The sequence below is a fragment of the Talpa occidentalis genome, unplaced genomic scaffold, assembly GCF_014898055.3.
Source record: "Talpa occidentalis isolate TD23 unplaced genomic scaffold, MPIMG_talOcc4v2.1 talOcc4.3, whole genome shotgun sequence".
In the NCBI taxonomy this organism is placed as follows: domain Eukaryota; kingdom Metazoa; phylum Chordata; class Mammalia; order Eulipotyphla; family Talpidae; genus Talpa; species Talpa occidentalis.
Genome location: NW_023603184.1, coordinates 121173390 through 121199362, shown reverse-complemented (window position 1 = coordinate 121199362; position 25973 = coordinate 121173390). Strand labels below are relative to the sequence as shown.

Here is a 25973-nt window from a genome sequence, read left to right as displayed (position 1 = left end):
CAATAAAAGTTTTGATCCTATTATAGTCTCTTTCTGTATCTCATTGCTGAAATGTGGTTAGGTCTGGCCTCTGTTTACAAACAAGCGATCATATACTGAACTCAATAAAAAGAGTAAGATGATGCAGACATTAGATCTTGGAAACAAAAATGTCAGCCTTGGAAAATCACCTGTTTTGGCATCCTGTAATATACATGAGCTTATGCTAATATACGTAAGCTTTTGCTTCTGGGGAGCTTTAAGTGCATGTAAATATCTGTAAGTGAAATTCATAGCATAGTCTATTTTTTTAATTACTACCAACAAAAGGATCTATGCAGCTCAACTGGATTTATATACAACTGGATTTTGATATGCATAATCTGATGATGTTAGAATTCGGATGAAATAAAAATTCTGAACAACCTTGTACCTAACAGCTCAGCACTTTACATTTGCAGACAAATAAGGCAAATGTGGTATAAAAATGAAAAATACCAAATATAGCCCCTTCAACAGAGCAGAGAGTATTTTTAGAGTAGAGAAAATACTCTGCATGATACTACGATGATGGATACACATCATTACATATTTGTCCAAACTTACAGAAAGTATAGTACAAAAAATGGACCCTAATGTAAACTATGAATTATGGGTAATTATGATGTCAATGTTGGTTCATCAATTGTAATAAATGGAGTACTCTGGAGGGGGCTGTTGATACTAGGGAAGGTATGCCTGTGGGGGAGGAGGTAAATGGGAAATCTCTATTTTCCTCTCATTTCTGTTATAAGTCTAAAACTGTTTTTTAAAAAATTATTTTAAAAAATACCACATCCAAAATCAGTACCATAATAGTTTTAATGAAAACTCTAAGATGCTGCTGAATCTTGCAAACAAAGCAAAGTATTAATAAGACACTGTCTTCAAATAGCTTACCATCCAGCTGCCATCTCCAGAAATCCATTCTGTTTCAAACTCAGAAAAAGATTTGTTCGGGGCCTCCCTGGTGGCTCAAGGGGTTAAGCACCACACTATGAAGCAATCCGCAGCCTCTGCAGCACGAGTTCGATCCCCGGCCGGCCAAGGAGCAACCCACATGGCACAGACCTCTCCTGTCTTGCCCGCTGCTCCCCTCAGCAGTGTATTTCAGTCCATCTGCCTGTTCTGCTCCCCGCTCTATCTCTAGTGAATCCTCTCACCATCACCCCCCTGCCCGTGCATCTCTGGCCTGTATCCCAGCTCTTGTATGCATAAATAAATAAAAAGAAATCTTTTAAAAAAAAAAAAAAAGATTTGTTCTCTGAAAATCTAACATTTCCTAAAACTAGGAAGTAGAAATATCAAAAGGGAAAAATGTAGGAATTCTAACAGAACTATTTAGTTTTTTGTTTGCTTGTTTAAGATTTCATTTATTTATGCACAGAAGAACTGGGGTGCAGGCCAAAGGTGCTGGGGATGAAAGGATACACCAGACAGACTGGGGAGCAGAACAGGCAGATCTGTTGAAATACATCATTAAGGGGAGCAGAGGGAGAGTAAGGAGAGGTCGGCTACACCATGTGGGTTAGCTCTCTGGCCTGGGATCAAACTCAGGCCATAGCAGTGACAGTGGTGAGACTTAACTCCTAGGCCAACCAGGAGACCCCCTGAACTATCTAATTTTTAATGCAATCCTACCTATTTAAGATTAGATTCAGGCACCCTTCCTTTAGAAAACCTCTTGGGTGCTCCTTTTAAGTGAAGTTCGTTACCAGGCCCTCCTCTATGGTCTCACAAAGTCCTGTGTAAATATTATAACTGTATTCCTGAGTCTGCTTCCCCTAGAAGGGAGCCCAATACCCTGGATTCAAAAATGCTTAATGAATCAATGAATATCCCTCCAATCTTCCCCATCCCATGATGTGTTTATCCATAGTTCTTAGATACAAATGTAAATTTAACCTACAAAAATATTTGTATAGTTAGAGCCTGTTCATGTTCATGAAAATCCTTTTTCCCTTAGAGTCCAAGGTTTTTTGAAATCTTAACATATCTATAACTGTAGCAGAGCTTTATAATCAGACGGCACAGAGGAATGTCAAAAGAACTGCATTCCAACTCCAAGATCAGCCAAACACTTACCCTCCCTGTGTCTACTTTCTTTATCTGAACAATGGAGACAGCAATACCAGCCTGTCTCACACATCTGCTGTGCACAAGAATTAATAAAAATTATCAACCATCTTGAAGACTTGGAAATTTTATCATAATAGAGAAAAAAACAAATGGTAGTTCTACCTTTTTTTTTTTTTAACTCCAGTGTACCCTTGAAAACAATGAATGAATAACAGTAAAGCAGATCATATTTCTCAGAGGAAAAACTGAATGATATAATTAAATGTTACATCACCAGCAAAGAGTAGATACCAAATTGTGACTTCTTTAATAATTGTTTAAGTTTTTATGTTGGAGTATATCATACATATAGAACATAAAATGTAAATGAAGCTCAATGTATTACTTTTAAAAGTGAATATAACTCTGTAAATAATACCCAAGTCAACAATAGATGGTTTTGCTGTCCCTTCTAACTTTTCCAATCACTGCCTCCTGCCACACCAAAAGTTAGAAATACCTGATTTCCTAACTATACTTGACTTCCCAAGTATCCTTACTATCCCAACCTTATTTAACTCTCGACAAAACAATCACACAGTACATGTATTATTTTGTGTCTGACATCTTTCAAACATTATGTCTGTGGGATTTACCATGATTTTGTGCATGGTTGTAGTGCACGCATTTCTGCTGCTGCAGTACTCCATATAATATTGTAATGTAAAGCATTGGTTCTTTTACTGTAAACATTAAGTTTTTACTATTATAAATTTAAATTAATGGTTATGCTACAAAAAATAAGTATATAATATACTATCTATATGTAAGAAAACTCAGTGTACCATATGAAAATCATATTCCAAGACAAAATGATGCTATATAATACAAAAATATAACTATTGAATCATAAACTTTTTTCTTCTTTTCACTTATCTACACATTTATTTTTACTTTTGAAGTATTCAAATATTAAAGTAAGAACATTAGAAATGCCAGGAAGGATTTCTGCTTGCTTATTAATTATGGAAATGTTACTACAAATCATTGAGATTAGTATCAGTCATTTCAACAAGTAGCCATTTTCTAGAGCAAATCTATGAAATGGGAAATTTATAAGTAATTTTATTTACTTGCTTTTAATATATGCTTACATTTTGGCTAAAGAACCATTCTAGGGGTCTCCCTGGTGGCCCAAGGGGTTACGACACAGCCTATGAAGCTATCTGCATCCTATGAAGCACCAGTTCGATCCCTAGCCAGAGAGGAGACCCACATGGCGCAGCAGACCTCTCCTGCCTTGCCCACTGCGCCTCTCAGCAGTGTGTTTCACTAGATCTGCCTGTTCTGTTCCCCATTCTGTCTCTGGCGAATCCTCTCACCCACCACACCTCTGGACTGTACCCCAGTTCTTATATGCATAAATAAATAAATCTTTAAAAAAGAACCATTTTTAAATGGTTTAAATTTTAAAGAACCATTCTAGATACTATTGATAGTATGCTGCCCATGTTGATGATAGCAAATATTAAAATTCTTTCTTCTAAGAGGAAAATGTTACCAGCTTATAGCTGAATATGAAGATGAAATGAACTACTTGGGAGATCAACAGGAATAAACAAACAAATAAGCAATTAGAAATATTGAGCCATTGGACTTCAAATGTTTTTATTTTTTTCAATCTAGTGAAGGCTTGTCCAGAATGTTTTGCATCACAATTTAAGTCCTGATTGTGGTATGCCAAGAATGTTACAAAGACTACACAAACCTCAAGTCTTTTTCTTTTTTTTTTTTTTAAGATTTTTCTCTTCATGGAAGGTGGTCTAGTACAGTGGCAAGCACAGAGTAATAAAGACAGACACCTTGAATCTGAATGCTCACTCTACCCTCACCCTGAACTGTGTGACATTGTAGACCATACGGACACAAGAGTTGTGACTCCTAAGTCCCAGGCATAGCCACAAATAAGGGTTCCATTATTTGCATATGTGTAAACCTCATAGCCAGATGGGTAGAGTTAGTAGAGTCCACATGCTTGCTGCTTTTCAGAGACCAATTATAGCCTGGTTGTGAGTGGTCAGAGTCTAGAAGAGCCTCTCCCAGCAAGAAAATTCTCAAGCACAGAGTTTAGGAACATAATTATCACAGCTTGATGATATCACTGCATGGGCCCACTGTTCCCCCACCAGTCACAGGCACTGAATTCATGTCACCAGACCAGGTAGCCACTAGAGAGAAAAAGACATTCGCTGCTGGCAGGGTCCCACCGAGAGTTAAGATACTGAGGTTTTTCTCCCAAATGTATGTGTTATTGATGTGTATTAACAAGAAAAAAATCTGTGAAAAATTTTATAGTGGAAAATTTTATTGAATGAACATAAAGTTCATGTGAATAATTCTACAATAAAAATAAGTAATATAGAAATGCTCTCTCCATTATTCCACTGAAGAAAGAGTGACTAACATGATATGTGGTAGAAATTTAGAACAAGTTACTTAATATCTCTGTGCTTCAGTTTCCTCATCAGGAATACGGATCAATAGTAATAGTTCTTCCATACTTTATGGCTAAATGAGATCGTGCATGTGAAACCATTAGAATGCTAACATCTGTAAACCTAATCAATGTTCATTTTCCAAATAATTGTCCTTAACCTATCATCCTGGGGTTACTGACTTCTCTATTATGTGAAAACATTTTTGCCCAAGTCTTATATGCATTTTAAACAAGACAGAATAAAGCAAAGTTTAGATAGCATCAGCAACAATAAAATAATAATTATCATAATACAGAAATCCCAAAAGTACCTAGCACTGAGAACTTATTATGTGCCAAGCACTTTATAAACTTTACCTCATCTAATCCTCTCAATCATCCTGAGTGGGAATCATTACCATCATCATAGTCATTATATCTTTGTCCCCATTTTGCATATGGAAAAACTAAAGCTTAGAGAGTTGAATAACTTGCCAAAGTCACAAGCTAGTAAATGGTAGAGCTGTAAATACAAACTCTGTGGTACAGCCCTTAATCTTTAGGGTACAATGTCTCCCAGCAGAAGCCTTGAAAGCTCAATGAATTTCTATTTTAAGTCACCAAGTTTGTGGTTATACATTATGGCAGCCCTAGAAAACTAACATACAACCCTTGGTGGATCCAGGTTGGTGCCTGAGAACCTGCATTTTACCAAGCACCCCAGGTGATTCTGGTGCTTATTAACACCTGTGAACCTCTGACCCATACCATTCCCTCTGACCTCAGTAGGGTCACAAACCCCTCCTCTTGTGTCCTTCATTCTGGGAATGGGTCCAAGAGACATCTGAAGGAAAGACCATGGAGAAGACCAAGGACTTCTTTCCAGCCTCAGTACATGATCTATTTGGGGTCAAGTAAATGAATCTTTACCTGTCCTTCACACCTCTCAACTAATTCTCCAGAAGTCTAAAGTAGGGTGAAGAAATTTGTTTGTGTCTCTTTATTCCACTTGAGAGTAAGTGTAAAGTCTCTTGGACTGGTGGAAGACCCAGGGAAGTACCACAACTATAACACCAGCCCTAAGAATTTTACACCAATATGACATGTTCACTCTTGGTCACCTATTCCAATCTCTAGAAAAATAGCTATTAAGGACTAAATGTCAGTGTCCTTCCCAAATGTATTGTTGAAACCCTACCCACCAATGTCATAGTATTAAGAGATGGACCTTTGGAAGGCAATTGGGATCATATTAGGTGATGAAGGTGGCACCCTTATCAAAGGGACCCCAAGAAAAAAATAATCTCCTAGCACCTCAGATTTCCCAGGCTTCAGAAGTGTGAAAAATTAATGTTTGTTGTTTATAAGCCACCCAGTCTATAGTACTTTGTTACAGTAGCCTGAATGGACAAGACATGATCTTACCCAGGGATAAGCATCCAAGTCACAATTACGAGATACAGTGAAATAGAATGACAAAATTGACAGAGCATAGAGGGGAATAGAGACAGCCTGGTCTTTTTTTTTTTAATATATTATTTAAAATTTTGTGAATCTTTTACCATCCACTCCACCTCAATTCCAAATCCTCTCTTGGAGCTCAAGGAAAATATGGATGTTAAAATAAAATTATTAGGCCCAGTCAGTCGGACTTAGAAGTGTTGCAAGTAAAATAAAGAGGTTCAAAGTTCTCCACTATTCAGACTGACACTTGTGGGACTCCCTAGTGGCGCAAGGGGTTAAGCACCACACTATGAAGCAATTCGCAGCCTCTGCAGCATGAGTTTGATCCCCAGTCGGCCAGGGAGCAACCCACATGGCGAGGCAGACCTCTCCTGTCTCACCCGCTGCTCCCCTTAGCAGTGTATTTCAGCCAGTCTGCCTGTTCTGTTCCCCACTCTGTCTCTAGTGAATCCTCTTACTCCCCCACCCCCGCATCTCTGACCTGTACCCCAGCTCTTGTATGCATAAAGAAATAAATCTTAAAAAAAAAAAATTGACAATTGTCTCTCATCTCTCCCTCCCAACAAATACAGTAATACTCTCTGAGGCTTAGAATGTTATATATTTAGGAGGCACTATCATAGTTAGGAGACCTATGCTGCAGCTCCCAAATATTTACGAGCAGTACCTGGGAATTATATTTGAGATTTCAGATATATTTCCAGGCCCTATGACAAGAGATTCTAATGTAACAGGTATTGGGTAGATCTCTAACTCCAGTAAAAGGAAATTTAGGATGGATAACTGGGCCTCTAGTCTACATTTTCTGCTAAAATATAAAAACTGGTCAACCGATTCACCAAGATAATTCTAGACATGGTTTGGAATCTGCATGTGCTTGAGCCCCCTCACATGGTATCCCTCTGGAATCAAATGGACTTATGGTAGTAAGTGACCAAATCAGAATTCATGATAGGCCAAATACCCTAAAAACTGGAAGACATTACCCTTAAAGTTTACTCTAGTTTCTGCTTGCTTTATAATGTTCATGCTTCTGATTCTGGTATACACCCTACTTAGTTTCTTTTAACTCTTGTTAACTAAAATTCAGTAGATATACTAAAACCAGTTAAGTCCAGAGAGAAAGAGAAACAGAGTTGCCCAGCCATGCTGGAATTTTTATTACCCTTTATGTTTAACAAAGTTTAGTATCCACCAATTATGATTTCTAGTAAATAACACCTATAAAAAGTTTATACGCAAATCTTTTTACTAAATCAGATAAGAAGCCAGAAAATAATGTTGTGGTTTTCTTTCATGTGATCCCTGAATTATATAAGAAGTCTTATCATAAAACCTGCTATTACAACATACCTTCAACTACACTTTATTTCCTCTGCTTTTACAAGACAGATAACAATCAATATTAAGGGCTGAGGATTAAAACCAAACACTAGGTTAGCATTAGAACTTCTATAATCACAACTGTCCCCATTACCTTGTTCTCTGCATCAGTGATGGCTCAACAAAGAAATTACTTTTATGTAACTTTAATCCCTGTACCATCATGGGTTAAAGTCACAATCATCTTGAGAAAAGTTCCAGTCTTAATGATTCTCTGGCTGTTCCTTCCTTCACAGGAGTCCTCACCATAATCATTCAAGAGCAAGTACATGATTGTGTGACACTGTCAGGCCTGAGACCAGATACAGTATTACTAGATTTAAAAACTGAATCTACACAAACTGGGAAAGATTCATTTTCATACAGATAAAAACGAAAATAATCTACATATCCATTCAGGGGCCAAAAAGACAAGATATGAATTCAGGAGAATCGGAGGTTATTAATAAGTGCCCCTAAGGAATGTATTGTTCTTAAAATAATGAGTCCACTAAATACATTATAGAATATTCCATATGGAAGCAACTTGGTATGACAGAAATAACAGAGGCACTTAAATCAGACATTCTTGGATTGAATTCTGGCTCCATCATGCTACTTAGCTTAGAGGAAATCATTTCAATTATATGAGCCTCAGTTGATTTCTTATTTTGTAAATGGCAATAATAATGTCTATCTCAAAGTATTAGATCCAGCCATCCTATCCTCAAGAAGATCTCAATTCAGCAGTACGAAAGCAAGAGGATACCAAGGCATGAAACTATGGATATGGCCATAAGAGTAATAGGAACTCAGAGAAGAATGAGACCAATATGGGCTACATTCACTCCAAGATAAGAGGAGATAAGACTTTAACTGGCTTTATATATATATATATATATATATAAAGCCAGTATATATATATATATATATATAAAGCTGTTCTGTTCTGGAAAAACAGAAAGGAGAAAATAAAGTATTTCAGTGAAAGGGAAAACAGCATAAGCAAAGGCATCTAGCAGTATAATACGGGTCAGGGTCAGTGAAGAATCTGTCTGAAAGGGATCTGGGATACATACTGGGAAGGTACATGATCTGGTCCTTGCCTAACTCTCTGATTCCATCTCTCAACTTTCCTTCCCTCATTCTCTAAACTCTAACCCCACTAGAATGACTTCAGGCCTTTGTGCTTCCCATTTGCTCTGCCTGAACTATTTTTCTCTGAATTTTGGCAAGGTTGCCCCCTTAAAGATCTTAGCTCAAATGTCAACCACCCCAACACCTTCTGTCATAAAATTCTGCTTTGTTTTCCTCATGGCATTTAACTTGATTAGAAATATTCCTACTTGATTGAATCTACCTACACAACAAATCAGAGATCTCCTTGGCTTTCTTCATTGCTTATCACCAGTCTCTAAAATAGTACCTGGCCTGTACCTGCCACATGATAAGAAAATGTGCTGAGTAAATATTAGAAATAGAGTCAAGGAGTAGATAAAGGCTAGACTGATAGGGACTTGTAAGCAACAGAGAAGGCAAAAAGGAACTGCTATAGATGTCAGAGCAGTATTTTAGGAAGAGCAATATAAGAAAAATATCTACATAGCAAGCATTTGACAAAATTATCCATGATCTTCAAGAAGTCTGCAAGGTAGATAGATGCCTATTGTTCCCATTTTACAGATGGGAAACCTTGAGCTCTGCTATCAGGGGGACTGAGTGGAGGTCAAACTTTGATCATGCCAAAATCCTTACTCACCCCACTAACCATGCTGCAAAACAAGACTTCCTTCTCAAAACTTGGTAGTAAAAAAGGTGAGAAAATTAATGAAACTAAATAGAAAAACAACAGCCAGCTTTAGTATGTTTACTGTACTTAAGAAATTTATATGATACTACATATATAATAAAGTTTGCTTTCAAACTCACTAGGGAAGAATGGATTTTTCATTTTATAGTCTGTGGTTAACATTTAAATACTTAGGGGAAGATTAATTTATGACTCAGCCCTATTATACTCCAAAGTAAATTCCAGATGGATTCATGAAAAATACATAAGCAGGTATCTCATTTTTAAAAAATTGTGAAGACCTTCTTCAACACACATGTAAAGGCAGTATTCATCATGTGGTAAAACATTACTTTTGACTACATAAAAATTTAAGACTTTTGTTCTTTATTTTTAAAAGATATCCTAAAAGCAAAAGTAAATATTAAATGGAGGGAAATATTTGTACACACAAGAGAGAAAAAGTTGTTTGTCTTAATATATTAAGAATTATTACAAATCAATAAGAAAAATACATGAACCCCCAAAGTACAACTATTCTATATAACCATTTTTTTTCTTTACAAAAGAAAAATATAATTGGCAATAAATGTAATTTATTTAGCCTTGGTAAAAATCGAGTAGGCTCAAATTAAAACATTTATTCCACTTTTTAATCTACAAACTTGGAAAAATGTTGTAAGAATTATAAGTACCCACCATTATAAAAGATACAATAAAATTGGTGGTCTCATACACTGCTTCTGATAATGTACTAGAAGAACCTTTGAGATGGCAATTGGGCAGTACATATCCAAAGCCTTAAAAAATTACATTTCTGTCAAGGACTATATACTATACAAAAAGCCACAGAATTATAAAATGTTTACAACAGTTTTATAAAAAAGAAAATAAATAAGGGAATCATTAAACAAATTACAGTATTTCCATCTCACAATTCAATGCAAAATGTGTGTGTGTGTGTGTGTGTATAATAATAACTTAAGGATATAATCAAATCGGCTTGTTATTTTTTTAAAATCAGACTTCAAAACTAGGTATGCTATGACCCTTTCTTTGCAATGTTTAAGTGCATATATACTAAAAGAAAAGGGGAAAAAATTGAAAATCAGAAAAGACTCGTATGAAAACAAGAAAAGATGATTTCTCTGATGATTAAGGAGGTTTTAATTTTCTTTAACTTCTTGATGTTTTTCAAGCTTTTAACAAGATTTTTTTTTCCATTATTTTAAACCAATCCCATTTTGTTTTTAATAGTTTGGAAAGGATAATCAGAATCTAGTGGACTTTGTCCAATACTGAGAATTGCTCTTTTATAATATACAATCTGTAACTCACCTTTATTAACTGTCTGTCTGTCTTGTCTCCCCTGCTAGATTCCTGGGTTTCAGTAAAGAACCACTGAACTGGGGGAGACTTCCCAGCAGAACACTCATTGGATTTTATTTTGAACTTTCTGTCCTTCAATAAGTCACTTATCTTGCTCTACCATAGATTCTTCAATTATAAAAAAAATATTGTTTGCTACTCATTACCTTGATTCTGGCACCTAATGAGCACTAAAGTGCAAGTCATTACACAGAATTACAGGGCCTCTATGCAGTGGGTTCAAGATCCAACTAACTTTAAATAAAATTGTTTCATATAATATGGCTCTGATGAATGTGTAGTTGGTATTAAGAGCACTCAAATGACTTAGAATAAGTACTGTGTGCACTGTTTTTTCACAAGAAAGATCCCTGCTCTTTCTTTCATTTTTATGACTTCTAAAAATGTTGCTGACATATGAACTCACATCATTACATATTTATTAAATTTCTACAGTAGGACAGAAATTATACTTAACAGAAAGAGTTCATTCCTTAAAAAAATAATAAAAATAACAAAAACTGAGCAACAACAACAAAAAAGAATATGAGATTTGTGGACTTCATTCTTTATTCCTCTTAAATGCCATCCAGAGAGAAAATATATGGAAAAGATACCTTCCATGTGATAGACTGAAATTGGCAGGGCCAAGGGGGGAAAGCAGTAGCAGATCTCTCAAAGTTCATGCAGGCTCCACTGCTTCATTGAGCAATTGTCAATGACACCATCAATATATCTATATCAGGCACTAATCTCTTAGTTTACCTTGTATGTCTAAGTTAATTTAAAAGATAACCAGGGACATGATTGGAGAGTTAAGCCTGACACTCAAAATTTAATTCTTCCTGTTAGTAAGCACTCAACCAGAAAATGCAGAAAGAAACAGTAAGACTTTCCAATGTTATCACTATCTGTGAGTGCTTAAATTACACTTATCTCTTAAAGGAAAAACAATTCAGGCTCCAAAATTCACATGATTAACAAATCACTTATTGGAGTACTTTGCATAATAAAAAAGTACTCTAAAACTGATTCTCACACAGAGAATTTAATATTAAGTGTACAGTTAATAAGTTACACTGTGTAATTGTAAGTCCTGATTTGTGTAGATTTCAGTTGGTCTGCCAGTGTAATTTTCCCTTTTCACTTGCAAAAATGTCCTCATTTGGACAGCTGACTCTATGATCACCTCTTCATATAGCTGTCTTTGACAATAGAAGACAACTTCATGATACCTTATAAAGCCCCTAATATTCTTAAATTTAGGCCAAGTTGGTAGTATCTAATTCATGTCCAATTTGAATTCTGCCAACATGTAAAATAAATAAGAATATCTATTCTGGTTTTTAAGGTAATACATTGTGTCCAAAAGTTTTACAAATACTATCATATGACAGGTCTCCCAAAGACAAGCAATAATACATCACATGTCTCTATTATCAAACTAACAGTCAGAGACTATCTTTAAAACAAACCCTTGAAATCTGACTGTAGAATTGAGGATACTGGAGGGAGAGGGTGGGGGCAAATGTGAAGGGAGTACAATGAACTATGGTGGAGAACAATGGGTGTCTTGGTGGTGGGTTTGGTAACAACACCTGAAGGGTGTGATCTATACTTCTAAGTCGTAGACAAAGTTGTAAGCCAATATTACCTCAATTTAAACAGAGTACCTGGATTTTAAAAATAACGGACGAGAGCAAATGAAGTCAGCTTTTCTACACCTGCTGATCAAAAATACAATGTTTGGGGCCTCCCCGGTGGCGCAGTGGTTGAGCGCTGGGTTTCGAAGCTGCCCGCAGCCTCCGCAGCGCCGGTTCAATCCCAGGCTGCTCCCTGGCCACCAGAGGAGGGTCCCACATGGCGCGCAGACCTCTCCTGCCGCCCGCTGCTCCCCTCAGCAGTGTACTTCGGTCCTTCTGCCTGCTCTGCTCCCCGCTCTGGCTCTGGTGAATTCTCTCACCCTCCCGCACTTCTGACTGTACCCAGTGCATGTATAAACAAAACAAACAAACAAATAAATAAATAAAACATGCCTCTATTAAAAAAAAAATTTTAAAAAAATACAATGTTTGTCCATACAGAGCATGTACACTTTTTTCCCAGTCATTCTCCCTTGAACAATACAGTAAAAAAATTGTGTACATGGATTTACAATGCATTTGGTATTATAATTAACCTAGAGATGATTTAAAGTATGGGAGGATGTGTGTGGTCTTTATATAAGTACTACATCATTTTATGTAAGGGACTTAAGCATTAAGAATTTTGATGTCCACATGAGATCCTGAAACCAGTCCCCAGAAGATACTGAGATAACTGTATAGTAAATTGCATCTTTTTTGAGTGCTTTAAATTTAACACAATTTATAGAATTCTCCAATATTCTAGAGAAAATATTTTCCTCTAAGATTTCCAAAACTGCATTTTATAAATAGCATCAAGCCTCTTCATCATATACAGTGTTCTTCCTCTGTAAAATGGTAGCATTACTATTGCTAAATCATTATGTAGAAGCTATATTTCATTAACATGGCTTTGAAACAATGACCAAGAAGTACAAATTCTATTCTGCATCTAGCCAGCAGAAACCTGCTAACAAAATAACCACACACAAAAAGTGCCTAAAATATCTCTGGTTTACAGACACCAATTCAAGACATTGGGCTTCTCCTATATCCCAGGAACAGGCAAGTTACATTTGTAATAGACCTTAAGCTATGATAGCTTTTTGCACTACTTCTAGCATAGCCCCTGACTGTTGTCAGCCACTCTTCCCTAACCTCAGTCTGTGCAGTTGAGATGAGGGACCCCAATCTAGTTCCATAAGAGTTTGCAAAGCATGAGAGAAGCCTGAGACAATTAATGTTTTCCATCCTTATGGTTACACTAGTCTGTCTAGGGATGGACAGACACATGACTCACACCAAACCTGGCAGGACAGATCAAAGCTAATCTCAGGGATTTTTTTTAAACAATCACTCTTTTCCAATGTACTTAAACCTAAGATGGACACCAACACAGATGAAGAAGATACAAAGCATGGAAAGAGAAAAACTGGGTCCTGATTCCTACTGGAGCCCCTGATTCCTACTGGGACCCGACTAGGCCTCCAGCTTTACCAAAACATCTTCCTCTTAACTCTCCCTTTATTATAAGTTCTGTTCTTTGCAAATTAAGAACCTAAAGACAGCTGTACTTCCTCTTATTTCTCTATATATTTCACTCATTTCTGTATATCTGTATTGTTATCTCTTCAATAATCATAAAGTCAAGTTACTATTTGCAAAGAAAACATTTAGCCTTGTAATGATATAAAAAACAAATGTTTCAAACTAATTCTCCAAATAATTGCTTTTAGTTGTGATGCTGATTATAGTTGTGATGATAACATCAACAAAAGGACCTAGTTGGCTTTCATCAACATTTAAAGGGCTTTTCAAAGTTATAGATACTATCTAAATCATTAAAGCATAGCATTAATTCATTACTAAACTGATTTAATTATGCAACAAGTACACAATTAACTATCACTTAAAGGGGGAAAGCCAAGAAGCTTGCTTTATTGGATTGTTCTAATGCCATGTATATTATTCCACTAAACTAGAAGAATGGCATGAAACACTAAAGAAACACTATCAAGAAACACTAAACATATACCTTTTTCCATATTTTAAATTATCAATTAATTCACTTTTACTCCAAACCAATCTTTCTTCAGCAAATTTTTACTTGATATAAATTAAAGAAAGGCAAGACACATAATGTCTCAATATACCTTTTTATTAAAATGCCACAAAAATTCTAAGTACTTCATTCTTTAAAAGGTAAAACTAGGTTAAAAATTCAATCTAAGGTAAATGACAAAGAATCTAAAAAACTAAATATCAGACACATCAATGGAAACTCAATTTAAGTCCAATTTTTTTTTTTCTTCTTCCATGGAAGTCTCTCTTCAATAAGAAGCAAGATGGGAAGAGAAGGAAGAAAAGAAAACTAACATGTATCAGCATCTTCTATTTCAGGCACAGAATCTATGGTAGATTTTTAAAGGTCACAAATGCTTTGCAGTTCTTTCTATCAAGAAATGGAGTCCATTTCTCACTCCTTAAGTCAGGAATGATTTTGTGACTTGTTTTCACAAACAGAATGCAGCACAACTCCTCGTTAGTATAGTGGTGAGTATCTCCACCTGCAGAATGCAACACAATTGGCATTACGGGAGTTGTGGGCCTTATAGCTTTCACTGTGCCAAGTGAAGAGCTTGGAATGCTGTGCCAAGTGAAGAGCTCTGAGCTGGCCCATGGAAAAGGCCCAAGAGAATAGAATCAGGGCCACTAATGGCCAGCCTGACAACTGTAGAACATTTGAGAGAGGCCACCTTAACCAGTCGGTCCCTGCCAAGCCATGAATGACTGCTACCTCAGCAGTGAGCCCAGGGCAGATGAGCAGAATCATCAAACTGAGCACAGACCAAAGTACTAACCAACAGGATTGTGAGCAAATAAAAGTATTATTCTAAGCCACTAAATTTAGGGGATACGGGGAGGGATTATTATTTAGTCCTTTACATGGTTATTTCACTTAATCTTACTAAGAATATTATGATGAGGTGAAATAGTGCCGACCCAGGTTTTGTAAGGCATGTAGTTCATACCATTTGAGACATTCTCTTTAGGGAAAAGAGTGCACACAACACAAAAATAATACAAAATTACAAAGGACATTAAATATATAGAACAATACCCAAAAATGGCAATGGCCACTCAGTTCGACCCCCAGAAGGGTAAGTATGATAGAAATCATAATGGAAATAAATTTAATAAAAACATATGACACAGGAACATATAATAGCTAGGGCACTTCCAGGAAATTTCATTCACTAAGCTTCCCAGGAAACTCTCTTCAACAGTGAACATTATTACTCTGTTTAACGTAAAGTAGCTACAACTCTGAGTGGTGTCACTTGTCTAAGAGCACAAGGGTGCTGAGCTAAAGATCCAGGATTTGAGCTCAGATTCCTGTTTCCAAACATATGCTCTTTATACTACTCTTGTTTTCATTTTTACTTGTGTCCACTCCACATCGTTTTATTATCACTTGAAAACACCTCTATTTCAATATTCCCAAATGTATCCCCACATAAATGAAAGTTCCTTGAAAGAACCCAGCTGAACATTTCTCATCTCATGAGGTAGGCTCAACAGCCTTGTGAAGAGGGGGCAAAAAGGCCTGGCTTCCAGTGCATTTTTCTGATGAGTTGAAGAAATAGTGAGGTGACCTATGTTTATTGCAGCACTATTTACAACAGGTAAGCTATGGAAACAACCCAAATGCCCAAAAATAGATGACTGGATCAAGAAGATGTGGTACATATACACCATGGAATATTATTACTCAGCAATCAAAAAAGATAAACTCGGGCCTCCCCGGCGCAGTGGTTGAGCGCTGGGTTGCGAAGCTGCCCCGCGGCCTCTGCGGCGCCGGTTCGATCCCCGGCTGCTTCCCGGCCACCAGAGGAGGGTCCCGCATGGCGCGCAGACCTCTCCTGCCGCCCGCTGCTCCCCTCAGCAGCGTGCTTCGGTCCTTCTGCCTGTTCTGCTCCCCACTCTGGCTCTGGTGAATTCTCTCACCCTCCCATGCTTCTGACTGTACCCAGTGCATGTATAAACAAAAAACAAACAAACAAAGAAAACATGCCTCTATAAAAATAAAAAAAAAAAAAAAAGATAAACTCATGCAATTTACAGCAACATGGATGGAGCTGGAAGGGATCATGCTCAGCGAAATAAGCCAGAAAGAAAAAGAAAAATACTGGATGGTCTCACTCATAGCAGGAATTTAGAAAACCTAAATAAGGGACTAGGAAAAAGATGAATTATAATAAAGCAAAAATCAAAATCATTACGGGGTGGAGGGGGTGGAGGGGGTGGAGAAGGGAATAGGATCAAAACAAGGGGGGTGAGAATTGTACAGGGACTATAAGCAAGATGAAAATGGATACATTGTGCAAAAATGAAAAATGCTGTAAAAAATACATAAAAGAGAGACCAAAAGAAAAAGAAACTGTGGGGTGAATGCCCTAAATCAAGGACCTTTTTGACTTCCTGTTTTTCAAGATCACCTTATCATGTGTCAATTTCCTTACAGGCAAGGTCATGTAATGCCCAAAATTTTGAGTACAGTTATCTTGAGTTCCAATGAGATGCCCTACCCACTCCACTTTTCTGTTCATTCCCTAGCATGGTCCCTTAAAGTCTATTCAAGTTCCTACAAGTTCATACCTAAACTTGCCTATGTAGAATAAGTCCAAAGTGAAGCCAGATTTTAATAATGTCTACTCCTGTGTTCATCTCTATCCTTCACTGTTCCCTCTCCTTTCAAATGACCTCTACAAAAAAAACCTGTGAGTCATTGCTACCACATGGAAACCAGATTTCTTCTCATTTAATATTTACATAGAATGCTTGTTTGCAAGGAATTCCTAGCTTTTCACCTCAGTAAGCTGATCCAATCAGCTGATCATTTGTTTTGCAGTTAAGTTTCAAGGTCAGAGTCCTGATCAGCAGTACTGCAGTTTATTCACTTATTCCTATCAGAGAACAAACTTTTGTGTACGGTTTAACCTTGGGATAAAAATTCAGTTGGTGGGGGAAAATAGCTGAAGCTCTCTGCAGAGGCAGGGTTCATGGTGATTTAAGCATGCCAAGCAGCCTGCTATAGTGGAAAGAATGCAGAAAGAAATCAGAGATCTCAACTAGCAACATGTCTTCTCTCTGGGTCTCCATTTGAGACACTTGGTCTGGGTGACTTTTCAGGTCCCTTCAACCTTTGTAAAACTCCCTAAATCTACTAACTTTCTACTTTATCCTCATAAAAGTGATTTTTTAAGTGTTCAATTCTCAATAAATATTTGTAAAGTGTGAGAATTTTCTCAAAGTTAGACTTTGAAAAACCTGCAAACGGCCTCCTGAAACAGTGGTTTAAACAAAGAATGAAGGTCATGGAGAACAATGCAGATAGATGATAAATGCAAAGTCACAAATATTGCAAACAATGGCAAAATAATGACTCGTTTCATCTTTACTACACACTGGTTATAAAAAATGGGCAATAAATCAGTAAAATGTCCTCAAAAGTGGTTTTCATGTCTTATATGTTATATAAATCACTGAGTTAACTATAAAACTACAACTTCCAATTAAAATATTCCAGATTTCAATTTTAATAAAATTCCAAGTTATTTTAATAAAATGTGGTCTTTGGGAGCTTGCCAAAACTCACTTTTATGTAATTTGCAATTGTGTACTTATAATAAATGAAAAATGTTTTGACAATAACATTCTGTTCAAAATAAACACTTATTTTTTCACATTCATTCCATACATATGTAGCTTTTGATATTGTTTATGAAAGTAACATTTATAAAATTATCACTGTAGTACCAGCAAGCCAAACAGCATAAATCTAAGAATCTATCACGCTAAAGAAATTTAGTATCATTCTCCTCTAACTTATTTCTGCATTTATAGATTGTCTTCACAGCAGTACATGACAAATATGGGAGGGGGGAAAAAGTTTTATCACAGCATCACTGTGACCTAAGAGGCTGATCCTATGGACCTCTAATGGGTCCATGAACTCCTTTATTTATAAACAAAAGGTACATGCACGTGATTTCTCTAGGAATAATAAAAAAGCACAATTAAAAAGCACAATTAAACAAGCAAGTCAAAAATTGCCTGTTTTTTTTTTTTTTTTTAAGATTTATTTATTTATTTATACAAGCACTGGGTACAGTCAGAAGTACGGGAGAGTGAGAGAATTCACCAGAGCCAGAGCAGGGAGCAGAGCAGGCAGACTGATGAAATACACTGCTGAGGGGAGCAGCAGGCAGCAGGAGAGGTCTGTCGTGCCATGTGGGACCCTCGCCCAGTGGCCAGGGATCGAACCAGGGCTGCAGAGACTGCGGGCAGCTTCACAACCCAGCGCGCTCAACCGCTGCGCCACCAGGAGAGGCCCTGCCTGTTGTGTTCTTAAAGGTCAGCTCAGCATCACCTTTGAAGATAAAGGCTTATACAGTGGGAGAAAATTGGTGGTGACCTTTCCTTAGATATGGCTGATTTCTGTTTTAGGTCAAAAAGAGACAGCCAAGCTAAAACAGATGTTACTCAATGTTATTGAGTAACATTCTGAAATGACATATTTTTATTGTGCTCAAATAGCACATTTGAACAACTGGTTGAGATAGAGGTTAACCAGGACATTTATCTTTTAATGATTAAAAGCACAGATGTTGATAATTTAGCCATGGAAATGGTATTTGGTTCTCCAAACCTGGACTCAGCTGAAGCAGTATAGGTCATAGTAAGGAAGGCTAGGATACAAAGACTAAATAGACTCACCCAAGTGGGGAGCTGAAGGACATCAGTGTGTAAGCCTGTGTTAGGCAAACTGCAGAATTAGACAGAGGACTGGGTAACCAAGCTTTTGGCATTAGAAAGATATGGGTGGCAGCAAGTAAAATAAAAGCCAGCCAACTAGGCTGTTCCAGAAAGGACTGGAGAGGTCAAGGAGGAGCCCAGGTCCAGAATAACTAAGCTACCAGACAAGGTAAAAGGAAGGCAATAATACAGAAGTTCAATCACAAGGAAGAAGAAAAAGATCCATTATCAGACTCAGACAAGGTCATAGAAAAATCAAAGACTAATTTGTTGTGAACAACCAGACTAAGCTGCTGACTAAGAGCAGGACTGGTACTAACACCTAAAATAAAACAGAACCCACAAATGGAATTCAGTGGCTTCAGCTTTAAAAAAAATAGCAGAATGTTGGGAAAGATGGTAAAGCTAAAATGAAGACTGGGGTTCATTTAGATGGAGACAAAGAAGCAAGCATTTCAGATGAGAAACTGATGTCAGGTGCCAATCACAAGTAAGGATGCAAGGAATGATCTTATTCTCTTAGTTCAACCCTCAGTTTATCAAAATTCTTTCCACAATTTCTTCAAACTAAATGAGGAAATCAATTTACTGACCTAAATAGTTTAGAGTGTTAAGTTATTTGTTCCCAGGATATTAGCCGAAAGAGGACCTCAGTTACCACAGGGATATTTATCACAGCGCCTGACCAATTCAGTTACCCAAAAGAATATTCACAATGATCATAGGACTGTCTGCAAAAATTCTATCTTTAACACAAGTAATTGTCAGAACAATATTTAGCTTAAGCTCTAAACCAAAAAGCCAAGGAGTGGGTAAAGCGTGACATTTTATTAAAAACAAAAAGTGATGTCATCTAATTGAGCTACCCCATAATTAACTCAAATAGATCCTGACTGCAAGTAATTACAGGTCCTTAAATAATTCACAAATATCCACCTTTCTCCTTCACACAAATGTTCAAAAATAGACTTTTCTATACTTTAGCAAAAAATTATTGTATACAAGTCTTGGTATACAAATATCTTAGTATACAAGTTTTGATATTATGTACATACAATGTATATTAAATTAAATCACCATACATATGTTAATATAAATTATGTCACCCAGAGAAGTTAATTCAAATTCTTGCATGACACACTTCTTCAAGCATTGTAATCTTTATTTTTTTTTTAATCTTAAATTTTATTTTTATATTCCCCCACACAATTGCAAACGCCCCATTCTGACCCCAATCCTTCCCCTCCCGCCCCCCACCCCCCAAAAAGTGTCTCTGGTTCATAGTTTTTTGTTGATTTTGATTTTCACTTTCTTATATTCATTTTCCTGGTCCCTTATTTAAGTTTTCTAGATTCCTGCTATGAGTGAGACCATCCGGTATTTTTCTTTTTCTTTTTGGCTTATTTCGCTGAGCATGATCCCTTCCAGCGCCATCCATGTTGCTGCAAATTGCATGTGTTTATCTTTTTTGAATGCTGAGTAATATTCCATGGTATATATGTACCACATCTTCTTGATCCAGTCATCTACTTTTGGGCATTTGGGTTGTTTCCAAAGCTTAGCTATTGTAAACAGTGCTGCTATAAACATAGGGGTGCAGGTGCTCTTTGGAATTGATGTTTCTGTGTCCTTTGGGTAAATACCTAGGAGTGGAATTGCTGGATCCTATGGAAGCTCTATGTTTAGTAGGTCCAGAAATCTCCACACAGTTCTCCATAGTGGTTGGACCAGTTTGCACTCCCACCAACAGTGCAGAGGAGTTCCTTTTTCTCCACACCCTCGCCAACATTTGTTGTTGCTAGTTTTTTTAATATGTGCCATTCTCACTGGTGTGAGATGGTATCTCATGGTAGTTTTGATTTGCATTTCCCTGATTACGAGTGATGTTGAACATTTTTTCATATGTCTGTTGGCCATTTGCATTTCCTCTTCAGAGAAGTTTCTTTTTAGCTCTTCTGCCCATTTTTTGACTGGATTATTTTCTTTGTTGTTGCTGAGTCTCATCAGCTCTTTGCAGATTTTTGTGATCAGTCCTTTATCATTAGTGTTGGGTGCAAAAATGTTCTCCCAGTTGGTGGGGTTTCTCTTTGTTTTTGTTATTGTCTCTTTTGCTGTGCAGAAGCTCTTTAATTTGATGTAGTCCCAGCTGTTTATCTTTGTCTTCACTATCACTGCTTTGGGTGATGTGTCTGTAAAGATGTCTTTGATGTGCAAATCCCGTAGTGTTTCGCCTATATTTCCTTCTATGTATTTTATGGTTTCAGGTCTTATGTCTAGTTCTTTAATCCATTTTGAGTTGATTTTTGTGTATGGTGTGAGGTAGTGGTCAAGCTTCATTCTTTTGCATGTAGCGACCCAGTTTTCCCAGCACCATTTATTGAACAAACTTTCTTTGCTCCAATGCATAGTCTTTGCTCCTTTGTCAAAGATTAGTTGACCATAAATCTGTGGGTTTATTTCTGGATTTTCTATTCGATTCCATTGGTCTGTATGTCTGTTCTTGTTCCAATACCAAGGCATTGTAATCTTTAATAAGAGCTAATTCAAAAAGCCTTTTCCCTAGGCACTAACACGTCAGTATTTAAAAGACTGGCATGAATCTGTGGGTAATATAAGAATGATCCATCTCCTCCCCTACGCAAATTTCTTAGAAGGGAGACTAAGGCAAAGAGAAGCCCCCCTTGGCAAGAAATCAGTAAATGTTCAGAGCCCCTGAACACTTCACTTGTTGGGAAAAGGTTGCTCCAATTCCCACCCTGTACTATTGATAATTCTGGTCATGCTTACTGACAGACACATACAGAGCTTGTAGTTTTGTTTTTTTTTAAGATTCATTTATTTTTCATTCATTCATTTATTTATTTATTTACACAAGCACTGGGTACAGTCAGAAGTGCGGGAGGGTGAGAGAATTCACCAGAGCCAGAGTGGGGAGCAGAGCAGGCAGAAGGACAGAAGTACACTGCTGAGGGGAGCAGCGGGCGGCAGGAGAGGTCTGTGCACCATGTGGGACCCTTGCCTGGTGGCCGGGGAGCAGCCGGGGATCGAACCGGCGCTGCAGAGGCTGAGGGCAGCTTCGCAACCCAGTGCTCAACCGCAGCGCCACCGAGGAGGCCCCAGAGCTTGTAGTTTGACCACATTTTAGTTCAGAGTACCCTAATTCTTAAAAAAATATTTTCTGCACACTTACATTGTGCCAGTATAACAGCAGGACCGGCCACTGAGCAGGTTTTCTATGATCCAGCAGACCGGGTAAAGGAGGAGACCTCGGTGGTTTTTGCAGGTCTTTTATTTAGATTTATCACGCATATGGCAGGCAAGGGTGCTGGGGGGCTGGGAGGCTGGCAGTCCTCCCAGCCCCCAGCAAATCCTCACTCTAGCTGGGCTCTCTGGCATGCTCTCTGCTTCTCTTCCTCTCTCGGCTTCCGTTCGTTCTTGGCTTCTGCTGGCGTACCCGTGATGCTGCCCTTATCAACTCAGTCTCTCAGCCCAGGTGTACCCACTTCAGGTGTGCCCGCCATCAGGCATGCATTCAGGACCACAGGGTTCCCTCATCTATCCTAATGGTGGGAGGGTAAAAAAGCCTGATACCTTTTACCTTATCCAACAGCCAGGAATTATGCTTAGGGCTAAGAATCAAGTGCTAATCTGACACGGGGTCCACCTTCATAGAATCTCATGAAGTCACAGGCCAGTTTGCACAAGAGTCACCAAAGTGGAATGTAACAATTCAAATGCCCAAGTTCAAAGTGGGTCTCTAAAGCTTCTAAGTGATTCCGTTGTGGGTGGTCTTTTAGACCAAACCCTGATAAAATGGTCCAGAAGGAGCGCTCTACAAATAGATTCTATGTGTGTGTGTGTGTGACCTCTGAATCCCTAGCTTTGAGCATATAGTAGGTATTTCAGTATGTATTGAATCAATCTACAAGTTGTTAGACAGAAGGATGAAGATAATAGTCATGAGTTTATGGCAGGTACAATAATAAAGGTGCCATAAAAGCAAAAAGAGGGACAAGTAACATAGCTTGGGGAGAAGCAGGGATAAGTTCCTGGAGAAGGTAGTCCCTGGGTAATAGGACAAGGAGGCAGAAGCCAGGCAAGAGGAAGTGTTACAGAGAGGCAGCAAGAACAGAAACAGGTCAGAAAAAACAAGATTTGAGCAGAAGCTGTAAGTTTTATTGCTAAAGTCTCTTGGGGAAAAAAAAAATTATGCTGGAGTGTTACCCACACTGTCTCTAACACTCAAACCCACTTCACAGTAAGAATTATTACTCCTATTTTTATAATGAAGAAAGTGAGACTCCCAAAGATTAAAATTTGTCCTAGGAAATAGTATGGCAGTGCTATTATCTAAATTTCCATTCATGTCCCCCCAAATACATATGCTGAAATACTAACCCCAACGTGATAGTCTGAGAAAGTGGGGCCCCTGGGAGATAATTCAATCATGAGGGTGAAGTCCTCATAAGATTGGTGCCCAATGAAAGAAGAGAAAATTCTTTCCCTCTTTCCACTATATGAGGACACAGCAAGATGGCAGTCTACAACCAGTAAGAGGGTTGGCACCCTGATCTGATCATTTCAACCTCCAAAACAGTAAGAAAAAATTTCTGTTGTTGATAAGCCTTAAAGTTTATTATATTCTGTCACAGGAGCTCAAACTTACTAAGACAGGCAGTTCCTCAAAAAAGTAAACAGAATTACCATATGATCCAGCAATTCCACCTCTGGATATATAATACTCAAAATAATTGAAAGCAGAGACTTAGATATTTGTACACTCATGACTATAGCAGCAGTATTCCCACTAATCAAAAAATGGGAGGGGGGAAACTAAGTATCTATCAGCAAATGAACATATATAAACAAAATATAATGCATAATCCAACACTAAGAATAAAGGAAATTCTGTTATAGGCTACAATATGGACGAAACCTTAAGACATAAAACCAAATTAAATGACACAGTTACAAAAGGGCAAATATCTTATGATTTCACTTACATGAGGTAGCTAAAGCAGACAAATCCAGAGACAGAAAATAGAAGAGTAGTTGCCAGGTGCTGGAGGGAAGGAGAGGTGGGGACTATTTAATGGGTACAGAGGTTCATGTAGAGAAGATGAAAAAGTTCTGGAGATGGTAGTGATAATTATACCACAATGTAAAGAATGCCACAGAACTGGACATTCACTTTGGTAAATTTTGCCATGTATATTTTACCACAAAAATAAATTTCACTGGGACTCAAGCATAGCTCTGCCTCGAGATCAATTAATTTCATCTTCAGGGCCAAATAAGGAAGGTTTTTAAAAGAAAAGTTGAGTGAAAGCTAACAACAGCTCCCTACCACCTTAGAATCTTAATATCAGTTATCAGTGACTGGCACCGATCAACATCTCTGTATGCATCTGAATACTGAAGAAAAATCAATCAGTGCAAAGATGACAATTTTAGGTAAAAGGAAGCAATGTGATGCATTAATCCTGAAAGTAAAGTGATTTAAAAGGATAGTTACAGACTTTCATCTCCTCTTTTAATCTACCTTCAATGCAGGTGAATGAATATACTAAGTGCCGCCTGTTTAATCATTACATGCATCAAGGTTTATTCAAAAGGTATAGTAAACACATAACAGTAACAAAGGTGGTAAAATACTATGTGATCAGATGACTAGCTAGAGCTGGGACTGAGACTCTCCAGCTGATGTGTCAGAGCTTGGCCAGCCAGGCTAGGCTGCTGCACACAGTGGTGTCATCTCCTTGTCATCCTCCCTGTCCCTCCCCCGCCCTGCCACACTGCAGCTGTGCAGCAGAAGTTGCCAGGAATTGAGAGGCACATTGCTATGAGTGACATTTTTGCCCTCATTCTGCATGCTGTTAGGTCCCTCCTACCTCCAACTATCACCACCCAGTACAACAAAAACACAGTCAAATTCTGTCACTGAATTCATTCAATGCATTGGCTGCAGCTTTCAAGTACACAGTAAAATCAAATGACAACTATCCTTACTTATATATGAAAGGAGGTCATTTGGAAATCATTCTATACCTTTCACTACTAATGGCAAGCAATTTGTGATGCATGTCACACTCAGCCCAAATAACTCCTTATCAGAACTTAGGGGAGAAGGAGCCAGGTGAAAGGAGCCAGGTGCCAGTTCTTCTTTTCCACCTCGTATGGGTTTAAAACCCCTTGAACTTCATCCAAAGCTGTGTCTTCCTACCCTCCTGGCCTCTCAGCCATGCTTCCACCTGCACCAGGACCTCCAGCTGAGGGCTAAGAGAAGCAAAGTCACCCCCTCTACAGTTGCTGTCTTTCCTCCCCTACTATTTTCGCTGCTTTTCACCGCTTTCCCCTGTTCTGGTCTTTTCTCTCTCCAATCACTTGTACCCAGGGTTTAGGTTATCATTGGATAAGCCTTTCTTTTTATTATTTGGATCATGGGAGACATTTCCCAAAGCAATAACACTAAACATGGTGGTGCAGGTGTCAAGCCTTCTCATAAACACCAACTACTTCATATGCTTCTTTAAATCAAGACTCCTGCAGCCAAGCAAAATATTGCTTTCCTTTCAGGCAGCAAACTAATCAATACTTTCATCACTGCAATAGAAAAAAATCTTCAGCTTCTATGATGTTGTTGCTTGATATTCTTCAGCTACTTGATTACCAAAAACATCTTTATTGAGGATTTTGTTTTACATGTTCTCTGTATTTTGTGAATGTAGTCTGCTCACTAAGTCTTTAGTTTCCAGAAATCCTATGTTCATGTAATGAAAATAGCATTCACATACAAAAGATGAAGATGTTGTGCCACTAAATAGTTGTTGTACATATGACTTATATTCAAGATTTGAAGGGAGAGCAAAGTATAAGCAATAAAACAACTCCTGAAATGTATATGACTTTCAGGTTTGTGGGGTTTTTTTTATGAAACCAATATTCTCACTAAGTATGGCACAATGTAATTCTTCTCTATTCAAATATTACTAAA

The 25973-nt window shown here is 37.7% G+C and overlaps 1 protein-coding gene across 1 annotated transcript in view; it reads right to left on the bottom strand.

The window, feature by feature from the left end:
- PLCL1 (phospholipase C like 1 (inactive)) overlaps window positions 1-25973 on the bottom strand; it is a 273563-nt gene that overhangs the window by 213715 nt on the left and 33875 nt on the right.